Genomic DNA, 25,080 nt, shown 5'->3' with positions numbered 1-25,080 from the left:
GACAAAAAAGGAAAAGTGTGGAATATTGCCTGAGTAATTCTGTGTGGCTCTACGGCAGGAGTCTGCAACCCTGGGCACGCATGCCACAGTTGGCACGGGAAGGGTTAACTGATGGAACGACCATAGCTGGACTAGTCATGTGTGATTTTTCGTTTTTATGGGCTGATGTTTTTTTTTTGTTTGTTGTTTTGTTTTTTTGTAACGGTATAAACAATGAAAGGTGGTGGATTGGCCAGATGCTGGCCGATGTGTAAAATGTAAAAATAACTCAGTTGTTTGGTGGTTGCTATGGCGGAACTTCCACAGAGGCCAGCAGGGGAATGAGGGAAAGTGGAGGCTGGAGGAGGAGAGACCCGAGGCGGTGAACTGAACTTCAAGTAAGAAGTTATGACCTGCAGTCTATCTGGGTCAGATATAAACCAAGTTTAGGTGGAGTTTATTTTCGTTGTGCTGACTTTTTACAGTCAGTTACAATAACTCGTACTGCGTACTAGCTAGCATAACGGAGTTTATATACAGCTGGGTGGGTGCTATGATGTTACTGATAGTGAACTTTATTTTATTCATAAGGTTAGTTAGTAGAGTTGCCAACAAGACAAGTAACACCAGGATCCTTTTATATGTAGCTGACAGCTGGTAACTGTGCAGGGGCGGGTCTAGCAAAGTTTTGCCAGGGGGGCAGGTAGGGCATTAACAGGGAAAGGGGGGCACAAAGAAATACTTTTCTTTTTTTATTGTTATTTAAAATGTCTCGCTTTTAATAAATAATTATCTGAATCTTACAACCAAAGTTTTTGTCTGATGTAAAATGTATAGAAATCATACATATACCGACAAGACAGTTTGCATCATTGTCACAACAGCATTTATTTTCATTGTTGTGAAGAGACCATAAATAACATTTGCATTTTATGTTGTACAGTTCATTTACTGTTATGGATAAAAAGTGTATTTTTTTTTTGTTTCAAAATAGCTGATAACTATTCGCTGATAGCTGCCAACATCTGTAAACAAATATAATTCTGTAAAGTTGTTCTATATAGTGTGTAACTGTTCATATAGAGCATTATTACATTTATTGCTAATGCAATCATATGGCACATTGACTTGTGAGGAAATTTTAGATGGCACTCATCATAAAAAAGGTTGCCGACCCCTGCTCTGCAGCGAAGGGGTTTGCACATGTGCCTAACAAGCAAAAAGATCTCTGGTTTGATCCTTGGAGGAGACATAAATCTTTGTGGGGTTGCGTCAGGAAGGACATTTGACATAAATATTTGCCAAATCAAACACGCCGAGTCACACTCTGTCCCTTCTCAACTCAGTTTCTCCACTGGCCCTCTTGGAGGTGGCTTTCCTGTGGGATTGAAACCATGACTCTTACCCCTGACTTTCATACATCCACATATTGTGGAGCAGAGGAGGCCCCTAAAATGTTTATGTGTGGCAGACGCCCAGGCTAAACAGGAAGGGACAGGAGACCGTCATTTGGGATTCAGAAATCAGACCTATACCCAAAGGGCGCCCCCTCAGCATGCCTCAGGCTTGCCATTGGTCATACATGATCACCGTTCATAACACCTGTAAGTGACTTCATATAAGTCAAAGCCCCGCTGTAAAGGGATTTGTGTTTGCACCTGCAATATCGAGTCTGTACTCCTGTTTGCAAGTCGACACGTGCTTGGACCTGGTGTGTTGCAACAGTCGTGCCAGTCCAGGCAGCAGGCAGACGGTACACTGTCCATGCAGAGCCTCTGTGTGCTATTCAGACAGAAAAATAAATAGTGTCAGAGGAGGAGAGGAAAGCAAGTATGTTTGAAGTCGGGGAGCTGCAGAGTGAACTGAGAGACAGATGAATCATCCTGTTTCAGAAACCTGAACGCACCCTTGTTAAGCAGAGGTAGTATGTTTGCGTGTGGCAGCAATAACACAGTTCTGAGACTTGGCTCTGTGTGTACACATACGCCAGTGTAACTCTACACACGACTCAGATGACGTCAGATTAGCATTAAGCGTGAGTTTGAGCCTGTGTTTATATGTGTGTGTGTGTGTGTGTGTGTGTGTGTGTGTGTGTGTGTGTGTGTGTGTGTGTGTGTGTGTGTGTGTGTGTGTTGAACAAGATGTCTGGTATTGTTTTTTGGGTAGTAAGAGAAATGTAAACAGCGGAAGGTAGTGGCTAAGGGAGAGTGGAAGACCAGAGACGTTCCATGCGTGGGTTTGTGTGTATGCATGGGTGTGCGGTAGAGGGATAATGACATCAGCGGCTGGGCAGGGAAGGGGTGAAGGGGCTCTGGTCAGTGTGAAAGTCAAGTCTGTCACACAGACGTTGTGCGACTGCAAGCCACACTCACAACAGAGCACTCAGCCACTGGCAGTGGTTTGAGGGCTGGCTGACGGTGGTCTGCCAAAAGCTGTCAGCTCCGTGGCAGCTTAAACGTTTCAGTGCAGCAATCTGGACTGAGAAAAGTAACAGTCACAGGAAAGGCTGGCATTGGATTTCTACATTAAAAGGTTTCCATCTCAACCTCGTGGCCGTATGAAGTTAATGGTGTGTACTTTTCTATGGTAAATTTAACATTTTAAAGCCAATCAGATGTAGCTGATTGCGATTTTCTCTTTTAAGTGGATTTTCAGTTGCTTTAATTAATTTTCAACAAACTCGGTCACAAAAAAAGCCGAGCAGAGAATCCCTGTAATCTGCGATGCAGTTCTGTCTCTTGATCGGCAGTGTGGCTGTGTGCCAGTCCAGTGTGGATGTTGCCAGTTCCAGCAGTGAGACAGTGTGCAGAAATGCCCACCTGTTTCCCTTCCTTCAGTTTTTATATTTATTTATTCGAAATGCTACCGTGATAAGTGCTTATTTTGCACGGCTATCAAGTTTTGGGAATTTAGCCTTTATTTAAATCAAAACCCAGACAGACAGTTATTTCGCTTAACTGTCGCTTTTCTTGAAGAAAGTTGAGCTTTAACAGAAGCCAACTGCTTATATAGCATTTACGTTTTTTTTTTTTTTGCAGGGTGGCTTACCAATCTGAACCTAAAGTGACCTACAGAAGCCCAGTAAGTGTTGCTCTGCAGCTGAAGCAATATCCTGACCTTCCTGACTCTTGGAAAGTGTAGAGAATATTCCCCACAGGCATCAGTGAACTATTACTTTTATAGTTTTGTTTCATAAAGTATTTTGGTAAGGACCACCACTGAGCATCGAGGTCCAAATGCAAACTTAGGAATGATGAAATTTCTCGTAGTCCGGGACTCATTGGTTCTTTTTCTCCTTCTATCAGAGGAGGTGGTCCTTGCTTTTTCTGTAGTCCGTCTTTGATCCCTCTCTCTTCTTTTCCTGCAATTCACTCTCCTGGAACAGACAAAGACTGTCCTTCCAACAAACGCAGCCGCTGCCTTTCAGGGCCAAGCGTCAGGCTGTTGAGGGAAAAGTAGACAACCGGAGAGGAGCAGGGGAGCAGTGAGGACAGAGAGGAGAAGAGCGGCAGGGAGAGGAGAGAAGAAGAAAGAAGAGAAGTGAGGGGACGAGAGGAAAGGAGAAGAGCATGCAGTTTCACCCACCCCGGAGGTCTCCGGCAGCCCCCTGCTCTCAGTACCCTACCTCCAGAAGGCCTTATTCAGAGACTCACCTAATGAACACTCCTGCCCTCATTCAGCCCCACAATGGAGCCCTCCACAGCCATTGAGCCTGCTCACAATGGAGAACATCGCCCCAATTAAACCCCAGAGACAATGAGCTGGGGTAGGTGAAGGGGTGGAGGTGTGTGTGTAATATGTGTGCATATATGGGGTCGAGCTGGGAGGTCAGCAGGGTAATGAACAGGCCCAACGTAGTGGATCTCATTGGAGGTCCACTGAAGTGCTGTTGCCTCTGATGTACTATTTGGATCAGTAAGAAGCAATTAGGTGCCCATTGCCAGCACATCCCAAACCTTTGTCCTTCCCCAAGCACATCTAGCATGTGTGCTTACATATGTGTGTTTGAAGTACGAATAGGAAGGAAAGAAGGCAGTGAACGAGGGGAAATCATAAATAAACTGCCTCAAACTTGATTTCTTCAAAACTAAATAAAATGTCAAATAAGTGTTTCTGTGTTGCAGTTAAAAAATGTCAAACAGTCATCCAGCTGTCAAAGGGTTTTGCCAGATGCCAAAAAATAGATTCTCACAGGAGTCGTGCAGTACCTTTAGACATATTTTAAGAAGATCTGGCGTTCAGACTGCATGTGATCAAAAACAGAGATGAAAAATAGCAAGGTACAGAGACGGAAACTGTGACTGGAAAAAAACGGCAAGGTCTGTTTAAATTCATATTTAGGGATATGGTGAAGAAAGGGAGAAAGAAAGCACAAAACCACACACATAAAAATGTATTAATGTGTCTTGTGCAGGAGGGTCTACGGGCTTCCATAATGTTGTATGTGTAATTATTGACATTGATGCTCAAAATACAGAGTCCGCAGAGACGTGACATTTGACAGAGGCAGAGGCGGGCAGAAAAGCCAACAAAGGGCAGAACAAAGGCAGAAGCTGGGCCATGATAATGCAGCTCAGTGCAGATCCCTCTCATGAATATGGCAGCTGTGGTGGTGACTGCAGTAAAGGCATTAATGTGCGTGTGTGTAAAATACATGCACGTACTGTATTCTACTGCATGCATGCACTAGCATTATGTGCAAATGTAATTTGACCCACAAATAATGTATGTCCTTGCACTTGTGTTCTATCTCAGTGACAAGTAAATGTATTACTATATCAAACACAGTGATGTTAAGGCATTTATGTGTCTCTATCTGCCTGTGTTGCTGCCCAGTGGGGCTGAAAAGTCAATCAACTAGTCTGTCAGGAGAGCAGGATGCATATTCTGCACAGGGATCAATACCCTTCACCCCTGAGGCTCTTGCTTAGTCAGTGGGGGTATTGCAAAGCTCCTTAAATCCCTCGTACTTCTCTGACAGCTGCCTGCCGGGAATACTTCTCTAAGTGTGTGTGGGTATATGCCTGAATGTGGGTGCAAGTGTTCATTTGGACTCTTAATGAAAGAAACACATTCGGTGCAGTGTTATTATTATAATTAATGCTTTTCAGCTTGGTTTTGTCTGCATTGATCTGAAAAAATGTAGTTTTAAAGTGGATGTGACTGTGTATTTCAGACCAAGTGTATGTGTGTATTTGTATGTGTGCGTCTCTACCTTCTAATGTTTAATACGTGTCAAATTCCTTTACATTTTTATTTATTTTTGTTCGATTCTTCAGTAAAAATTAATTTTTATATATAAAAATCCACATATCTTTCAGACAGTAAACTAATAGCTGTCTTTGTCCTCGTGCCTAGCTTCCCTTTATGCTGTTCAGGACTAGCCCCCGTACTCTACCCAGGGAATTTTTCTAGGCGCTAGCTCCACTTTGTTCGGGATCTCATCTGCCCCCAATTTACTTTCCTAGTGACCTCCCAACCCTGACCTATCAGTGCAGCGTTCCTTTCTTTATTGCTGAAAGCCATATTGTTTTCAAATGAAAAAGGGACATAAATACTTGCTAATATTCTAGAGTCTCACTCAAGTGGAACTGAGAGAGTAGTAAATCAAAGGCCAAGAAGAGGAGTCCAACCACTGTGCCCGTGTGTGCTGTGGTGAGCTCCCTTTTTTGTGCATGAGAGTGTGTTTTTCTTTGGCTGTCGGGGAGTGTGTGTTTCTACAGAGTGTGGGAGGGTGTTCTCTCTTTCTCTTTTTGTTAATCTCTTAATCTCTGTTGTCTTCCTCACTGGTGTTGCCACAAACCTCCTTTTCTCTTCCTCTCCAGTTCCTAGGAGGCCACAGGAAGAGAGACGTAGGACTGCCAAGGGACGCTGACGATGGTGGTGGGGGTAGAAATTTGGAGGAGCAGGGTGTATCATGTTCTCTCTTTCTCTCCTACTACAGATTTATGGGGGCTCAGTCCTTCTCTAAATATTTGCCTTTCCCCCTGTACTGTGGGAGATTGATGGTCTTTGATGTGGGAGGGGTGGCGCAATAGAGGTTTGAGGTGCAGAGGCTCAGGGTGTTGGGATGGAGGATGGAAGGAGTGTACGGATAGGTAAAAACCAGGCTTAAGGCCACAGAGGAGTCTGCTGTTATATACAACTGTGTCACCACAGTGCATGTCTGATATATATTGACGTTACTGACTTCTGTGTACTTTTATCGATATAGGCCACCATGTTTTCCCTGCATCCAGCATATCTTATAGTCTGAAACATAATATAATTGACGATCTGATGGTTTTAACATAAATGTTTTGGAATAATAGAACAAGGTCTGCCAATTACATCTTCCACTGAGGATTATGTTGGAAAGACCTGAGCAGAACTGCTAATAATAATCCTATCCAGAGTCAGTCATAAGTTACAAAAACATCTGTTATGAAGCTAACTCTCAGTCTTTCCCAATCTCCTTTTGTAAATAATTGGTTTCAGATTCCCAGTTCTGTTTCCAAATCCAGCAAATGTTGCATCATCTGGAGTTAAATTTGTCAGCGACTGTTTGCTTTTTGAATACTGTCCTTGCTTTCGCTCCCCCAACACTAATTGCACACTCACCACAGCAAAGGCCAACTTATCCCAGACAATGATGTTTATATGTATGTAATTTTCGTAACTGCGCAGCATAACAACCCCATTCTCTGTCTTGTTTTCTAATCAGTTCAAATAAATCTTATATAGAAACGCAGCCAAAGTAGTAACTGCACTGTGAAAGCAAATAATTGCTTTGGTTATTAGAGCTGAAAGAAACATAAACAAGTAATTTCAGCTATCATGGTGGTGGTGACATAAACTTTTTTTTGGTTGCCTTCTGTGTGCTGCACAACTCTATTTTCGCACTCAACACACACACATGCATGCACATAAAAACCCTCCACCCAGTGCACCCTACACATCTCTTCTACTTTTCCCAGTTAACAGCTCAGTGTCAGGGGGTAAGTACTGGGGCCCTGCCTCTCCACCCTGCAGAGGGGGGGTTAACACACTCACACACACACACAGACCCCCCCACACACACATAGACATACATACTCTGATTTTCATACCCATGCACAGAAAACACAATATGTACTGTAAGTAGAGATGCTTTTCACACACATACGTAGGCTAAACTAAGCTCACCTCTGGTTCCTATTTACATCCCTCCTCCCCAGGCAGCTATTGCTTCAGAGCAGTGCTATGTTAGTGACAGGGAAGGAAAAGGAGAGGAACAGAGAGGTCATTCCGATGACTAATGGCAGAATTCACAGGAAACTCCAGGAACATTCTTCCTCAAATTATGCTATTAGCTGCTTTGGGGAGCAGTAACAGAGAATGAGGGGGGGCAGCCATGGATAATATGTGTGTGTGTGTGGGGGGAGGAGGGGGAAGGTCTTAAAACAACAGAAACAGAAAGAGAAAGGAACTTGTAGCCGTTTGGCCTCCCCTTCTTTCGCGGAATGCAGTGCAGTGGCATTTACACGTTCACAGTGATTTATTGGCGCTGACGTTCTCCCTCTGTCGTTGTCAATACAGGCCTCTCAGAGCCAGGAAAAGGCCCTAAGCCCAAGGAGACAGTGGGCCTAAGCGATTCTTCCTCTCCGCCTGCACCTGTTCCCTCGGCGGGGGAAATGAGAGCCAGTAATTATGTGTGAAAAGGGCTCTGCCGGATAGCCGGTGTGATAGTGTCAATCCGCTAATGTTTTGTATTGGAGTCTAAATGATCCTATGAACATGAGGGGAGAGCTCTTTGAGGATTTGTGTCAGTGTGTCACATGCAAGCATTTACATGTGATTGATTTTGCAGTGTTGTGTGTGTGTGTGTGTGTGTGTGTGTGTGTGTCCATGCATTATTTTTATATTTACTGTGTGTATCTTGGATTTTTTTTTTTCTTATACGTTTCACAGAGATTAGAACTAACTGCTTGCATGGGAAGCACCTATCAACTACAACTGTGGAGCTGTGATGTGCTGAAGAGGTGGATCAGGCTCCCAGCAAACAGAAATGATTCAGTGGAGAGGATTCTTCCAAGGTACAGGCTGTGTTCAGCTTTTGTCCTGACTTGGTTGCCTATACTGCTCTACCACTTAGTATTAAAACTGTAGCCTATTGTGTGTAGTCAAGTGTTCCTAGGACCACAAAAACTAGTTAATGGTTCCTGTTTCAATGGAAGCATCACTTTTAAGATTCACTTATTTATAATGTGCCTGCTGTACCTGGTGTTATCTCAACCTTAAATAAACCGTCATTATTTAAATTCCTAGTCAGTACAGGAGAGACTTTATCTGTAAGTAATGTTAAATTCATTTTTCTACTGACAGTGTAGTTTGAAGATGCTTTGTTTGGTTCATGTTCATGTTACTGTCAATTACAATTTGGCATCTGTTTTAAATGCCTGTAACAACCCGCTTGGCTTAAATTACATTTACTCCCATTTAGATATTTTATAAATAAGTAAATTTTTATTTGTTAATTTCTTTTTAATCTGCTATGTTGTATTTTACCAAACTGCCAAAGCTCACTCTTTAAGTTGGCTCTCTTTTTAATCTGTTGGTGTGCATGTGTGCAATGTGGTCACGCTTAGCAAATGTGAACACGGTTAAAACTGCACACTTGGACTAAAATTAGGGATGGTGTCCTCATTGGACTCACGGTCCAAAATCTGTATTTTAACATACCAAAAATTGGCTTATGCAAGTGGCTGACATCATTGCTGGCATTTGTGCTTGTACTGGTGTATTATACATTAGCTAGCTACCTTGTGTTCTATATGCAGTGCCAGCCATGACAGAAACAAATAAAATGCTAAAACTTTGTTTTCCCCTCCCACTCTTTGGGGTTTTTTTCATATTCAGAGACTGCTGTGTAAAATATTTGGAAATGCACAGGAGGAATTGACAAAAATGAAAAGGCCAGTTACAATAGATGCAATAGATGATTAAATCATAAGCATAAATCCCTGGTGGCCTACATCAAATATACTGTTGATCAATCTAGTGGTCTCTAAAGGAGTCCTTGTTAGATGATATGTGTGTGTGTGCGTGCGTGCGTTTTTTGTTTGTTTTTTTACATCGTTTTAAATGATGTAGATTATTTATATATAATTCTGATTAGAATTTAACTTTATTGTCATTGCACATGCCACAAGTACAAGGTAATGAAACGCAGTTTGCATCCATCCAGAAAGTGCTTTAGCAATAATATAGATATTAATTAATATAGATATATATAAACTCTGGGATACAGGGGAAAAAACAAATAGTTTGGAGGCCTTTAAAGCCCCTGATAATCCTGATGGTACACAGAGAGGGCGGATACTGCAAGTCCACAAAAAGGATATTTTTGTTCCATTGGCAGTCAGAACCTGCTTATTAAGCTGTTGTTTAACTTGTTGGTGCTCAGATGCAGCCATGTAAGATTGGGCTTAATGCTGAGAGGTATTTGTTCAACATTTAGTACTTGTGTCAGGTATTTCCATCACTTGTTCTCATGGTCACTGTTTTAACTGAGCTCCTGAAAAACTGTGTAAAGGCCTTGAGTTACTATATCAACTATCATGAGCTGTCATTTATTGAACTTTGGCTTAACCTATTTTTAAACAGTTTGAACACTGCAGTTTAAATAAAGTCAAGCGTAGCCTGCAATAAACTCCAAATAACAAATCTTTCAGGACCTTAGGCTTGTTCTCAAGGCACCGCTATTATAGATTCCCAACTTGGTGTCATCCATTTTTTGTACTGACACAGAAACAGATAGGAAAAACTTTTGAAGAAATCACAAAAATATATCCCTGGTATCACAAATGGAAAGAAAAATGATTATTTTCTTCACTGAAATGCTGACTTTTGCTGTCCTCATGGCTGATCTAATAACAGATGAATCTGCAAAAGGCTTTTAGCTGTAAATCTGGGTCAGATTTTTCCTGCTTGAGTGTGACTTAAGTTGAAAATGGCTGCCGTGGGAATACGGTCAGCTATTAAATACCAATTTCTGTCCTCCAGGTAGCAGCCCTGTATACTCAGTAGGCAGAGGAAAGTTGTTCTTTCTAACTGTGGAAGTTTTGATGTCTTGGCAGTGGAAGCTATAGAGTGGGAAAAGATTGTGTTCTCTCACTCATCCATGAGAGAGACAAGGAGACAGGAAAGGTTATTTCAGTTTTGCCAGGAAATCTGTCTGTATTGTGTGTGTGTGTGTGTGCATGCATGCGCACACATGTGTGTGTATGTGTGTGTGTCAACAGCAGTCAGCACATACAGGAAACCACAGAACGCTAACATTTGTCTCCATAAAATGAGGGAAAGGTTTTGCTCCACCTGCCTGATACAGCGAAAATCACAAAGCTCAGTGGTCAGACAAAATAACCAATGATTTCTACAGCCACCACTAACTTTATAAGCCATCTGACTGTGTGTGTGTGTGTGTGTGTGTGTGTGTGTGTGTGTGTGTGTGTGTGTGTATCTGTATGAGAGCAACACTGTGTGAGTCATAGCAAGACTGCAGGTGATTGGTCAGGAAGTGGTCATGTTATTATCTCTAATTGAGGGGTAATTGTGGAGCTGAGTTTACCGTACTGTATGTGTTAGTGTGTGTGTGTGTGTGTGTGTGAATGTGTATGTGTATCTTTCTATGTGTCTGTGTTTGTGTTTAGGTGTATGCAGAGTGGAAAATTACATCTAGAGTTTAGGCTTGCTGTGATTAAAAACAAAACAGAGTAAACACTGGGATTTAGTGGGCAGCAGTGGGGATGGTTGAACCTTCTGTATCCTGTGTATGTGATAGTGTGCTGCTCTGTGCGATAGCATGCAGCCTTCATACAGGCAGCCAACTGTAATGGGTGTTTATATTGTCATATTTCATAGATTTATCAGTCCTATAAGTACTACAAGTCCATACAAAGATGGAGGGGGGGAAAAAGACGGAGCTTGTCACCAATGCGATGAACTCAGAATGGTAAAAAAGTCATATATATTATAATGAATATAAGTAAATATATATATATATTTATTTAGTGAAGAAATTACATTTTGCTTGCGTTGATTAAAGCATTTAAAACTGCAATTTAACTAATGAAACCTGCAAACTCACCACATTGAAAATAGACAGAACTCCTGTTTTTTTTTTTTTCTTTGCAATTTGACAAACTCGTTAAAGTTCAGGGACGCATTACAAACATAATTTAAAATCAGCGTAGCAGGACGGGGGGATATGATCTCTTTTTGCTATACCTATTTTTTTTCAATGTCAAAACACAACACCTTCATTCCCAACAATGCCAGCTAACTGCCAGGAGTTTAATTGGTCTTTCAGATGTGTTATTTTAGTGTCAGTTAATGCAACTTATAGGTAGGTTGTAGGAATTGCTCAGAGATGAGGTGCGAACTACAAATTACTGGAGATTTTGTTGCACTGTAAGACCAGCGTGCAGGATTTATTCACGTCTAGCGTTGAGGTTACAGAGTACAACCAACTGAATACTACACTTAGGAGAACTTGTAGTAGCAATCACTTCAGATGGGTTAAAATGTAAAAGGCATTCTCTGTATCCAGAATAAAACATTCATCGTAAACTAATGGAAACACAGTGATTTATTGGTACAGGTGATCATACACTAAAGGAAACATACATGTAATTTCTGATAATGCATCCTTTTCCATAACTAATATATCTAATGTAGGGTTAAAGGGGGGCTGGGGCTTACCCCAGGGGTTGGAGGTGCACATTGGACATGTTTCTAGTCCATAACAGGGATAACAGATGCCAATTTAGAATCAACTGTTATCCCAACAATCATGTATTTAAGCTGTAGGAGAAAACCAGAGTCCTCAGAGGAGACAGGCATGCACAGGGAGAAGATTCGTCTTCTTGCTGTAAAGCAACAACTATTGCCCTACCTATCAGTATTATGTCACGTGGCTTGTAGCTTAATCTGCTTCGAATTGTAGGTAAGAAAAATATTATTTTGCATGCAGTTCAGTTGTTATTGGAAAATAAATGTATATTTCACAAAAGTAATTTATAGGACACAGAATGGTTTGTTTTGGCACCATCGTGGCAGCTTGTGGTTGTTCTCAACATTGTATGTGTTGTTGCTTTTAAGCTCAAAGCACGTTTCAGTCTTTTTTTTTCTGTCCCTGTGGTCTAACTGTCCTGTATTTCTCTGCAGTGAAATGTCCCAAAAAGAGTATTTTCAAAAACAGATTGATTGTGTTTTTTTCTTTTTCTTTCTTTCTTTACTCATTCTGTGTCTATGAACTGAAAACCACAAACACATTTCATTTTTGGTCCTCAGCATGAGCAGGAAGAGCTCCCCTTACTGATTGATGCCCCATCTCACTCTTCTTGCCTTCTACTGGTTTGAACCCCCAACCCTCCCCTCTCCAGATAGCTGTCTGTTCTCACCTACTCTGATCAGGGATCTAATTGAGGGCAATCATTCAGATAAAAAGCCCCCTATACTGCTATGTGTGTGTGTAGGGGTGTGCGTGTGAGTGGGGGGCGATCCTCTGCTTCTAACCCATCCAACCCGACCACCTCCCCTCCTCTCTCACTCTCTCCACCACCATTAAAATGCCATGCAGCTCTCTCGACCCGTCTACCTTACTATCCCCCCCAACAAGCTTTTTGTGTGGCACTGAGAAGAGGCACTGAGGCTAAGAGAGAGTGAGAAAGAGAGAGACATGAAAAAGAGGCAGGCCAGCTTCTGTTGTTGACTGGTACCATTGTGTCGGACCTCTGGGAGCACCTCCTTAACATCAGGAGATCCAGAGTGCTTCCAAAAGCGCTCTACTTTTAACTCCTCTTAGTCCACCCATCCTGTCCACCCGCCCACCTGCATCCGCCCACAAATAATGACCCCACTCAGGCTCCAACCTGTATCAATGACGCTTGATTATTCATTTTCATTTATTTATTGATTCATTGTGCATTTTGTCCTCAATCTGCTGCATCCAGGCTATGTACACAGAGACTCACAAGTAGAAAACAGCTGCTGTGCAATTCTTAAAGCTCATATTGAACTGTGACTGTTCATGTTTAATTAAAATTGTCTTAAAGGGCATTCATTCATTCAGTCATTCATTCATTCATTTTATGTCTGTTATTGATCGTATGAAGTATTTGTTATGGTAAAATACACCGTAGTACTTATAAGACACTTTTAAGTGTTATTGTTCTTGAAAATAAATAGTAAGGTTGGTTATCCTACCACCGCCAACCCTTATGGCTCCTTCCATAGGGGTTGGACCTCAGGAAGGCAGACCCATGTAGCTGAACTTAGTCAGGCAACTCACACAGGAGGAGTTTTAACTTGAAGAGCCTTGGGCAGGATACAGAACCTAAGTTATCCCCAATGCATCCCTCAGAGTGTGAGTGTATGTGAATGTCATTAAAAAGCACACCTAGAAATAAAAGATTGTATGAATGTATGCGTGAATGGGTGAATAGTAAGAAAGCACTCAAGAAAGTGCTCAAAGCAGAAAAGTGCCAGTTAATTTATAATGTAGGGATCTGACAGGCACATAAATCCTTCCACCATGTAACGGTGGCGATTCATAAAGTCAGATGACAAGGCCTTGGGAGTCCAGTTCTCAGTGAGTCAAACTGGCTTTTGGGGCAGTGAATACCACCTCTCTGGTGCGGGGAAGAAACCCAAATACTGGTCACATCCAGTTAGGTTTAATGCACAGCAAGGGTTCTGGAACCAATCTATGTCATCTACATCAAGGAGAAGTGACGTGTATGTCCCATGTTGGTGACTATACTTTGGGGGGTTTTTTGGGCTCTGGCTGTGCTTATTATGAATTTATGTTCTGCACATTGGGAACACTCAGTAGCTCCATAGAGAAGCCTGCTCATGACTACTTAAATCTTAGAAACACAAAAGCTCACCAAAGCAACAACCTTTTTGTAATTTCCTTAAACTGCAAGATACTGAAATATTTGCAGTGCAAATTTTCTTTAAGCTTGAGCCACAGATTTCAACTACAATGATACTGTGCATCTTTAGATATTTGCAGCTATTGCAAAATCCCTCAACATTAAGAGCAACCTACTGTCCCCTTTCAAGCTCTTTTCTGTCTCTGTATCCATTCACCCAATAAGAGCCAGTGATGTTGTCATTGTTCTACAGCTGGTAGTGCGCCTCCCTGAGCAGAGGAACACGGGTAGGGGGGCAAAAAGGGGTATGGGGAGACTCAAAGGGTAATAGGGTGAGACAGGCTGTTGTCGAGTGATCTAACCCCATTTGGCACCACTTTGCTCCACAGTCCTGTCTATATGAAAGAGTGCAGGAGTTTTCTAGTTCTCTAACTCTCCTTTTCAGTTGTTTTTCAAGAAGTTTTATTAGCATGAGATCATTATATTTTTGCATTAGTTATGCTTTGCCTGAGTTCCTTCATCAATACAATATCATGACACACATGGTTATATCATAAATGTTCTAATTTAACCCCCTAAGACCCGAACTCTTTCGTGGCATGCATGATTGGGACCTGATGAATGTAAAAACAAAGAATTACCAGATAATTTTTTTTTTACCTGATTTTTGTTTCTGAGAAAAATGAGATCCACATAAGAGGATATTCGTTTTAAATTTCGATAGAACAGTGGCAGTCTAATATCCTCGTAAGTGGAAATCAGGCCCTTGTAGAGCAAAATTTTTTATTTTAGTCCCAAAACGTGATGTCCACATATGTGGACGCCAGGTCCTAGGAGGTTAAAGAAAAAAAAAAGGCTTTCGAAAGTAAAGAAAGGTCTTTCAGAGGAATCGTGTCAGTCTTTGTTCTCAAAACTGGCACAACTGGTTTGATGTAGCTAGAACGCTAAATTTCATTTGACCTTGAACTCAGGAACCATAAGACCTCCTATTTAGACACTGCGAAGTTAGTACCTGGCTTTTTAAAAAAAAATAGTTTTGCTTATTTTGTGTTGTGTGTGTGTGTGTGTTAAGTCATGTGCAAGTCAGAGAAATAGATAAAGAAAAATAGGGAAAATAAAACCGGAGGAATGTCTGAGGTAAAAAATCCACGTTGGGAAACGGTATTCTGCATTCACTCACGCTATAGTTGGCAGATGCAAGAGGACTAAGTAGAGCCGAATGAAAGTTCTACTTTAGCTGTAATGTGATTTGGATACTTGGGTTGTTCTGTGGGTGGCTACTGTACTTGGTGTAATGTGGTTTTATGTGTGTCTGTGTGTGGTGGTGGTGTTTGGCACAGTGGGCTGGTGAGCAATCCATCCAGAAGACCCCTCTCCAGCATCAATTAATTCACCAGCTCTCTCCACTTGCGGCTGTCACCCAGGTTTATCCGGCTCTCTGCTGCAGCCAACACACAAGCAGGGCAAACATTAACATAAGTAAGCTCTCTGTCAACTCTCCCCTCTCTATTTCTCTCTCTCTTCTTATATTGGCCTCTCTTCTGCATTCTCTTTTTCCTTTTTCTCTCTCTGTTGTTCGCTGTGTCTCTCTGTCTATCCAGCAGGGAAAACATCATTGTCATGGAGAGAGGGATGACAACAATGAAGCGGCTGCAAATCACACTGATTGTTAGTGCTGGACCCGGTGGATGGGGAGAGGGCTAATGTAATTGTCCAGGCCCTTGTCACTGTTGATACTGGCTCTTCAGAAGGCGGGGTGATTTAGCTAAAAGCTATCTGTAGGCCAAGTAATTAGACACACCATTCAGGGTGGCATTAGCACAGGCTTCTGCCACTGTGTCCCTCACACTGTGTGTGAATACAAACACGCAGCATTCACACACACACAAACACATCTCACTAAGGCATTATCAGGCCACTCTGGGTGTTATTCAAACCATTAGCAGGGTGCATGATGTTCTAGGCTCGGAACAAGTGTGTATGGATTTCTGTGTGTTTATATGTGAGAAAGGAAATTCACGTGTGTGGCTCTTTCTGCTCGTGTGTACTCGCCTGTTGTGTTTACTGTCATGTATCATCACCATCGGCTGTTTCTGCCAGCTGACACAGGCAGTCTAAGATCGAGTTGAGGTAGTGCAACACACTTGACTTCCCTAAAGCATCCCATGTTCCCCATCTCCCACTATGACTCCATGCTCTCCCATTAAATCAATTAAACCAATCCAACACTCAGCTCAAAACAGACGGGGCAGAGTAGAGCAGGCACTGTGCCCCCCTGTTCAACGTGTACTTCAGTGGCATTCTAACCTAAAACCCGTGGAAATTGGACTGAAGTGTGTTGGATTGTTTAGCTATACTCACTCCAGGATAATGCCTTCTGTAGAGGCCCGTTTACATTTGAGGCCTTGAGATGAATAACAATATGTCCATTCTGATTTCTTCTCTCTCTCTTTTTTTAAACTGTATGGTCAATTTACATTGTTTGAAGCATGAATGACGTACATCACCCAAATCCTATAGTGTCTGTTATTGAATTTTTCCTCTTTCATATTTGGTATTAAACAAAGACGTGAACAGGAGTCTTCAGCTTCTCCGTCATGCTGACTGATGCTGTTAGATTTTATGACTGAAATAGATTTTTAACAAAAGAGAAAAAGGCTAAATATAAATCAGAAAGAAAGACGTTGAAGTCTTTGTTGAGCTTCTGTTCCTGACGTCCATGGTCAGATTATGTTAGATGGTGCCGTGAATTCATGGATCAGTTTGCTGTTCTGCGTAGGCTCATAAATAAAGTGTGATTCTGGCTGAAATACATTCTGAATATTGAAAACATCATAGTGTAACCCAACAATTACTGCTTTCTGCTTGTTTGTTGTCCGAGTGCTATTAACAAGTTGTGTTTGAGGAGGCGTCGGTTGCAAACACTCTGTGATCTGATAACAGTTTTGTTTTTATCAGCTTTTTATTAATTGTTTTTATTAACTGCATTAATAAGGCTTCTCTAATTGGGAGTCACTGTTTTATATTTTCACTTTGCGTGGCGTACAGTTTAACAAAAGCATATTTTAAAAGTGAAATCGGCTTCATTTGTGTGATAATAAAAGTTTCAATGTGCAAGTTTAATTAAATGTTTACCCTGCACTGATTCTACCTACAGCAGCGCTTCGTACGCTTCATCTAAACGTGAATTTTTCACTAATGTGGGCCTGTTAAGGTGTTAGCTGTGAGGACTTTTGCATATTTGGATGTCTCAGGTGTCAAGAGACTGTAAAACAGTGACAGTAACTTGGTAATTCAAGCAGCCATAAAAGACGATTGGTAACGTTGCTGTTGCCTTAGCTTTACCCTGCAAGGATCCGGATAGCCTGAGGGAGTTTTGCGTTTAAGTAACACAAGTGGAAAGCACTAAAACTCCCTCCTAAAAATCACTCCCTTTCTCTTTATTTTCCACCATTTACCCCTCCCCACCTCTCCTCCTGCTCTACTCCCTCTTTATGGGGACACCGGACTCTCTGACAGTTTGTTTTAAATTTGACCGTGCAGATGTTTTTCTGGGTGACTGACTTTTATAGTTTAGAAAAGATTATATCAGCTTTCCCTAAGATTGTGTTACTGTATTTAAAAATGACTGGAGAGTCAAAAAAAAGAGGGGTGTGGGAGAGGAGGGTTGGTTGGGGGATTGGGGATTTGTGCAGTGGGTAGGGTAGGGGGGGCACAAAGGGGTTTCTAGGTCTCTAAATCCTTGGTCTACTTTTCGGCCTCAGCAGCACAGATTGGACAGCGAGTTCTTGGGGGAAGAGAGAGGATGGAAGAAGAACAAGGGGGAGATGGAGATCAGTTGAAGGAGGTTAGAGTTCACAGCAGCTAGGTTTGGCTTACTGCATTAGACACAGCTTCTTTCTTAATTTTAAACAACAACACTAGCATCAAATTCGAGGATATTGGTTTTTGATAGGCAGCTGAGGCAAAGCATATACTAAGAGGGTGGGCAGGGTGAATCTTTTTTTCATTATAGGCCACATAACCGTCTAAAAAATAATAATAAAAAATGTGTTTCTGCAGAGATCTTTTCTTATTATCGCTGTATATCCATGCAAAACTTTCTCACTTTCCTACTAACAAAGTCAACTGTCAACTAAAGGTAAAAATATAAAGTTTGAAAAGTTTCGAAGACGATTTGTAGCTTGACTGTAGAGTTGGACTAGATCGGTCTATTATGGGTAGAAGAGAGACGGGATGAAGTATGAGGCAGATAGATGTTAATTAAGGGAATGTATATCATTTATCTGGAATCTTTACATCAAGCATGCGTTTCCTTCCATAGCCGTGTCAAAAATTATCAGTTAGGTTATCCATCCACATTCTGTAAAAGGGCAAAACCCATCAGCAGCAAGCTTCTAATGTTTCTTTATGAAAATACGCAGAATAACGCAGTAACTATAATTGAAAGATTAAAGAAATAGAAGGCGGCCGTTTCGTCTGGCTCTCACTGTAGGTCTAAGAAACTTTAATGAGAGATGAATAAAAGGCGATGTGGAGGTTTTCCTTACAGGTTCAGCCTGTTTGTTTAACAAGGAGCTCAGGTTACATTCATTAAACCATGGGCTTCTGCTCCACTGTAAGGGTGAAATGAACACGTTATCAGACTGCGTGGCAGGAACTGTTTTGCACTCTCTGTCCTGTCTGACTGCTGGCCTCCTGACTCCCCCACATATATATATATGTATGTGTGTGTGTGTATATATGTGTACAGGGTTATTTAATGAGTAACACGGGATGAGTAACACAGGAAAGGCTGCTTCTCCAATGAGGATTAAGCAGTAGCACTGACTGGGGTTAATTACAGTTAAAGTTAATTGTCCATCAGTTCCAGTTGTGGTTCTGCTGCATGTAGCAACATCAAAACCGTTCTTAACATTGGACTTGCATTTACTTGGTGCATGAGAGGAAATTGGGCTTAGCGGTTGTAATTTTCTTGCTGTGGTTGCCCACCAGTGTTGAGGAAATGCTAAAGGACAAGACAAAGACTGCACGGGCTGTGGTGGACTTACTGGCTTCCCAACTGACCCGTTGCCTGACTTATCCGAGCTGCTGAATCACCACTACTTCCTTTCTGTGTGCTTGTGAGGTAGGGGGTGAAAAGTGTGGATTACTCCACTGTACTTGACATAAGATATAAGATATATACACAAGGACTATGGCAGAGTCATAAATGCAGCTGGGGGGAATTCATATGATACGCATGTCTAAAATACACAGACTGTATGAAATTTGCTGCTGTGGGCCTGGGGCTTGGAACATCATCTCCAATCTCCATGTACATGTACGTACATTTCTACAAATGATCAAGTCAAAATACATAAATTACTTTGAGTGTGGCCAAGCTCTTAATTACTTTATTATTACAAATCCGTTTTGCATGTAAAGTAACTGCTCAGCCAGAGATATTTGAATTTAAGTGACTTAATGTATGTGTGTTTTTAATTTCCTCCCAAGCTTACTTTTTTTTCTTTCCCGTTTATGCGTGCTGACTTCTGGGTATGATTTATGCAACAAAAGCTCTTTGGTTTCAGTTAATAAAGTAAACATGTCCCGTCTCATACTCACCCTTAAACTCATTTGAATGCCTAATCACAACCATGAAAAATGTCAACCATGCTTTAGTTGCTGCAAATGGAATTGCTATTCTGTGGGCTTGATGTCTCTGTCAGAATGCATTTGCTGTTGCGATATAAAGGAGACGGGGTTGAAACAGAAGAACAATAGTGTGTTGTCTTACATATATTTGAACTTTTATTCCACAGCCAGACCCATCAAAGTAGCAAGAGAAAAGTATTATGCAGGAGTTAGTTGTGCCACCACCTCTTCACTTCTTGCTGCTTTTGGCTACTTCTGTTGGCAGCAAAGATTGGTAGTTTGCAGTAATGCACATGTAGAACCCAACATGATTGTCTTGAAATAGATGAAAGGGCATGTCTGCCTTGAACTTTGAGTGGCTTCCATCTTTTTATCATCTCCCGTTCTGTGCGTCCTCCAGGCTACTCAGAGATGAGGAAGATGGCAGGGGAGACAAAGAGCCTGTACCTCCACCATCTCGCCTTTCCTTTGTAGCGCTCTCTCCATCGCTGTTAGTCACACATGATTATGCCCTGTCGACGGCCGACCAAGTGTTGCTATTTGCCTGTAATAGTATGACAATCAGTGACAATCTGTGCTGGGCTCCCAGTGTTGTTCGCACTCTGTGTCCTTTGACTGTGTGCTTTACATATGGTTAGCATACACAGATTTTCCCTCGCCTCCACTCTTTGCATGCTGCTTTTACATCTATCAGTGTCGAGAAGTCGTGCTGTACAGTGCGTACGTATACACTGCTTATAGCGATGTCCTCATAAATACCCACTTGGAACTATATTGTAGCCAACATCTAAAGTATAAAGAGTTGACTGTGTGCACTTTTCAAATCATTGGTGAGTATGCTGTTTTAAACTGTTTTCATAATCAACACCTAAGAACGAATGTTAAGAAATAACACGCTGATTGGAGAGGAAACGAATACAAAGTTAAAGGAGAGCAGAAAAGGCAGCGAGGAAACAGTATTCATCCACCTCAAGCACATCTGCTTCACCTTTAATCTATGGAAATGTATGGAGCAGATGAAGTATAATTGCAAGTTGGACTTTGACCATTAAAATCTCTCAAGTGCTTGTTCCAGGAGCAGCTAGAGACAGACCAGGCAGTAATCACTGCAGGTTCACTCTGTTGATGATGGGGAGGGAATTAATTTACCCTGGAGGAAAACAAATTAAGGCTCTGCTCATCCCAGCGCTCCGTCTCACAATAGCATATATAAATATTTTATCTTGGGCAACGCAGGTTAGCAAAGGTTTAGTACATCTCCATTTACACAAGGGCCTGCTCTCCACGCTGTGGCCTCCGCTCCTCTCAGCTCTCCTCCTGATGAGTGCCTACTGCCCTTTCCTTCACCTCCCAGTCTTCCTCCTTTCGTTTTCCTTGCCTCCTCTTCATCCTCCAGTAGTATCCTTCTTACTCTGTACGGTAGAGCTCTCCTCCTCCACACAAACTCTCTCTCTTGCCTACTCTTTTCAACGGTCTTGTCCATTTGTTAAAATGCAGAAATTCTAATATTCTATCATAAACTGAACTTGAAAGGCTCTGATGTCTTAATCCCCTCTGACACAGATGTATCACTTGTAGACAGACGGGCTAGAGAATACTGTGAAAAACAGGATTCAGCTGACACCGTTGAAAATGCCACAGTGATTTATAGACCCATGTATAAATCAAGTTTGAGGCTCCAACAACTTGTGCACTTTCCTTTTCAAAAATGGAGCTCTGATCCTGTTGGATGTTTTGGATTGCAATAAATTCGCCCTGGCAAAAGTGGGGTTTGTTATTTTAGCTTCCTGTTTCACTCACTTTCCAGTCGAACAATAAAATCTAAGAGTGTGTCATACTATATTATGGGAAATAGAATAATATTATAAATTGGCCTTCCACTGAATTGGACTTCACTTTGCTATTGCTCCTCGTAAAAGAAAAAAAAAACTTTCGTTTTAAGTCTTCAGAATGTATTTTGTAGCCCAAAGCTGGGCATTTTATCAAATCAGTGATAATAACCGTAAATGTTAGCCCACTGCTAGACTGAGCTTTCGAAAATGTTTGTTTGCCTCTTTTCAAGTGTATGCTGAAGTAATGAATGCTCGCCAGCTTCTTTGTGGAGCTAAAATTAAACATGCAAACCTGCTTTATTCACTACGAGTATTTCCATTTGATTCCTTTATATACCTCTGTGGATTACAGGAAAAATAGGACTTCACTTTTATATGGAAAACTTAAGATATACTAACGCAACATGATAATGTAATTATACTAAATAGAACAGTGAAATGCTGGCCAGCTGTCGGCTACTGATCATTTACTAGTATTGCTCCTGTTTAGTCTTTAATATGTTTAAATGATGACGCTTGCATTTTACTCTGGCTTTTTCACTGCAGGCCTTTGTATATGCATTAACTTTGACTTAACTTTACAGTGCACGTTTGAGTTAAAATAAGCGTTGCGTGCGTTGTTGTGCTGTTGTTGTGAACAAAGTGAGGCAATTAGAGCCCCAGCAAGCCAGTAATGACTGTGGTGTGAAGGGAGCACACGAGGGCAGGCTGACACCCGGTGTGAGAAACAGCACGCGCCTGCCGCTACGCATCCCGGCTCGCAGTGATGAGGCCCGCGCTCTAATGAGAGGGATTTAATGGATTTATAGGAGTGGAGGATTCCTGCGTGTCCGCAGGCTCTTGGCTTCACTGACTAGAAACGTCTGTAATAATTGGTGAGCCGCCTCCACATTAGCACGGACCAAAGAGGGTGAAAAAAATGCCTCTCAAACTGCTTTCCCACGGCAGTGATGAGAACAGGTAGCTTAGGCCAACACAGATGCAGTGCAGTGAGAAGAGGACTGTGGGAGTAGTGTGAAAGTGTTTGTGTGAAAATCAGTTTCGTAATGAAGGAAATTCTCTCACATTCTTTTTCACAGAAGTTTCGCAGCTTATAGAAGTTGAGTTTGTTAAAGGTGGAATGAGTAATCTATACAATGCCGCATGTATTTTACATGGGTAAGCGTTTAGCAAGCTAATACACTAAAAATCCTTCACTTAATGATCTCAAAGGCATAAGATTAAGTTTACATGTCCTGTTAAGTGGACATTTGAACTGACATTATATACTAACGTAGCAGGAGGGACAAAGACAAGAAAAACAGGACCATCTGTAAAATGAATTTCTCGCTGGTGAATGTTCTGACACGCCATCAATGACATCATCGTGTCTTAATTTCTGCCAATGAAGCTTTGGATTTAGTGGACCAATTTATGCCTGTAATTCTTTTTGATCCAGCCTTTTCAGACTCAACCTCTTACCAGCTGTCACCAAGTCACAATGTCCTCTCCTTTGGAAATCAATAGGTCTAGTCTGCTAATTTATTGTTAATAAGTCCATTGATTATGTGTCCTCGGGGACCAGATTGGGAACTCACAGTTAAGCCTAGTTTAACTAATTCCTTGGGTAAGATCACACATCACAGAAATATCATTAAGCAATAGTCATACATTCTAAATAGACATTTTTGGAACTAAAAAGTTCTTACTGGTGATGCAATAATTTACAATAATCAGAATCAGAATGGGGTTTATTGCCAAATGTTGAGCAGGTTTACAACATTAGGAAATTGCTGCGGTGCTTCAGTGCAAACATGGTGTCATAAATAACACTTAAATAGACATGGAAAAAATAAAAGTAGGGATAAGTAATGTAACTAATGATGATATTTTTGTGTTTCTGTAATGCTGTCATGAAGCAGCAAATATTTGACTTTTTGTATTTGCATGAGCATTCATAACTGATAACAAATATAACCATGTTTTATTGTTTCTAATCCAAATATTGTATCCCTGCAGTCTCACGCCAAAATAAAAGCCACGAGCGCTTATTGCGTTAACAAGCTAAATTCTCCTTCCCCTCCCCGGCTCGCCACACGCAGGATGACGAGAACTTCAGAAACAAAAGAAACATTTAGTGTCTGCTTGTTTATTCCTGTGCTCCCTCTGTATTTATTCACTCCTGTCACTCTTCTTTTTTTCCACTCTCCACCTCGCTCTCCCCTGTGGCTTTCTCTCACACACAGCCAGTGTGATGGTGCTGCAGCCGAGAGAGAAAGATCTGGGTGACCATCTGAAACCAATTATGGCGGCGCTGCAGCCACCCAGAAACTCAGTGACGGATGGGGATCTTGTATTTATAGCTGGGGTAATTGGCAACACTCAGACACGCACACACATTATACACGCACACGCAACACAAGACAGTACAAAGAAATAGACACTTTTGAATGCTCGCTCAGTTAGTGTAGGCACACATTGTGTTTACGCTCGGGAGTGGATTTCACACGCACAGAGAAACACACACCCAGGCCTCACAGGCAGCCGACGAAAAGGTGCACGCTCCCCGGGCGCTCGCATGTCTCGGTCGCAGTCGAAATGACGCACCCCGTGTATGATTCAAAGACCTTTGTCATGGGAAGACAAATAAGGCTCAAGGATGGCCAAAGAGTCATGTTTGTGTTTTGCCCGGTTTAATCAGAGCCAATGTTTACAGCCATTCCTGCAGTCAGGACAGAGGTTGTACATCTCGGCTATCTGTCTCAGCCTGTCAGAGCGTCAAACCTGCATGTGAAAACATATACAAAACACATCTGCCTCTTGTTAGGCGCAATAAATGGCTGCCATGTGGTGTGCTGATAAATAAGCTAGTCTATTTATTGGAGCACAACAAATTGGCTACAAACACTGACAAGGAATCGAAGAACTATAAATATTGCTACGTGATGAAATCTTTAAACGTGCCGCAGGTAGTTTACGAGGGTCCCTCTCCTTTGGCTTTTTTATGTAGTAGGAGGTATTTCTTTTGACTGCTTTCCTCTTTCACACACCGCCTTGTTAAATAGGTGGGGGCACAATGGCACTCTCACACTGAGCAGGTCCAGGGCTAAGTGTGAGTGGAAGGCCTGGCTGCACTAAAGCTGAGCAGATCCGCCACTTGAGAACGATAAAGAGCCCTGTTACACCCGAACTCTCAGAGAGACGTAACCAGAAATTCCTGAATGAATCGGCAACAGACAAGCCCTAAACCCCGTGTAATTACATATTTGGAGTTTATCGGGCTTTATGCGAAAATGCACAAGTTTCCCTTCCCTGGTGGTCCTTAAACACATCCATATGTCCAGCATGTTCCCATTTCTGCTCCTCCCTCTGGCTCTCTCACCCTTTCTCTTTCTCTCTCTTTCTCCTCCTCCTCTTATTTTCCCTCCGTGAAAAATGGCTGCGGCGCACAGACGGATGATATGACCCATTGGAGTGGTGTTTTCCTATTGTTAAGTTGTTGTTGACTCTCTAGACTCACAGTGTGACAGATCCAGTTTGGTGTTTTGGAGTGCGCTGAGGCCATCAGCACCGGGCCAGAGCTCTCGGTGGTACTGTGTGCAAACATAGGAAGCCGCAGCCTGTCCACATCGCAGAGAGTGGAACACACACACAATTCTGGGGAGGCCTTCTATCGTGTGTGGGCCGCTTTTTTCATTTCTTTTGCTCTCTGTCTGAGTCTCTCTCTGTCGCTCTCGTCTTCTCTCTCTCTTTTT

The 25,080-nt window shown here is 41.9% G+C and overlaps 1 long non-coding RNA gene across 1 annotated transcript in view; it reads left to right on the top strand.

Annotated features, from left to right (window-relative positions):
• The window catches only part of LOC120747329, a 43,684-nt gene extending 18,858 nt beyond the window's left edge, over window positions 1-24,826 (top strand). The window contains exons 2-3 of the long non-coding RNA XR_005699091.1: window positions 7,909-8,033; window positions 23,572-24,826. This is a non-coding gene — a long non-coding RNA (uncharacterized LOC120747329). The remainder of the gene's footprint in view (window positions 1-7,908; window positions 8,034-23,571) is intronic.
• Window positions 24,827-25,080: the final 254 nt, after the last annotated feature.

This window comes from Simochromis diagramma, unplaced genomic scaffold (genome assembly GCF_900408965.1).
Source record: "Simochromis diagramma unplaced genomic scaffold, fSimDia1.1 OVJJ01000419.1, whole genome shotgun sequence".
Taxonomy (NCBI): Eukaryota; Metazoa; Chordata; class Actinopteri; order Cichliformes; family Cichlidae; genus Simochromis; species Simochromis diagramma.
Note: the sequence above shows the minus strand (reverse complement) of the source record. Positions and strands in the feature narration are given on the sequence as shown.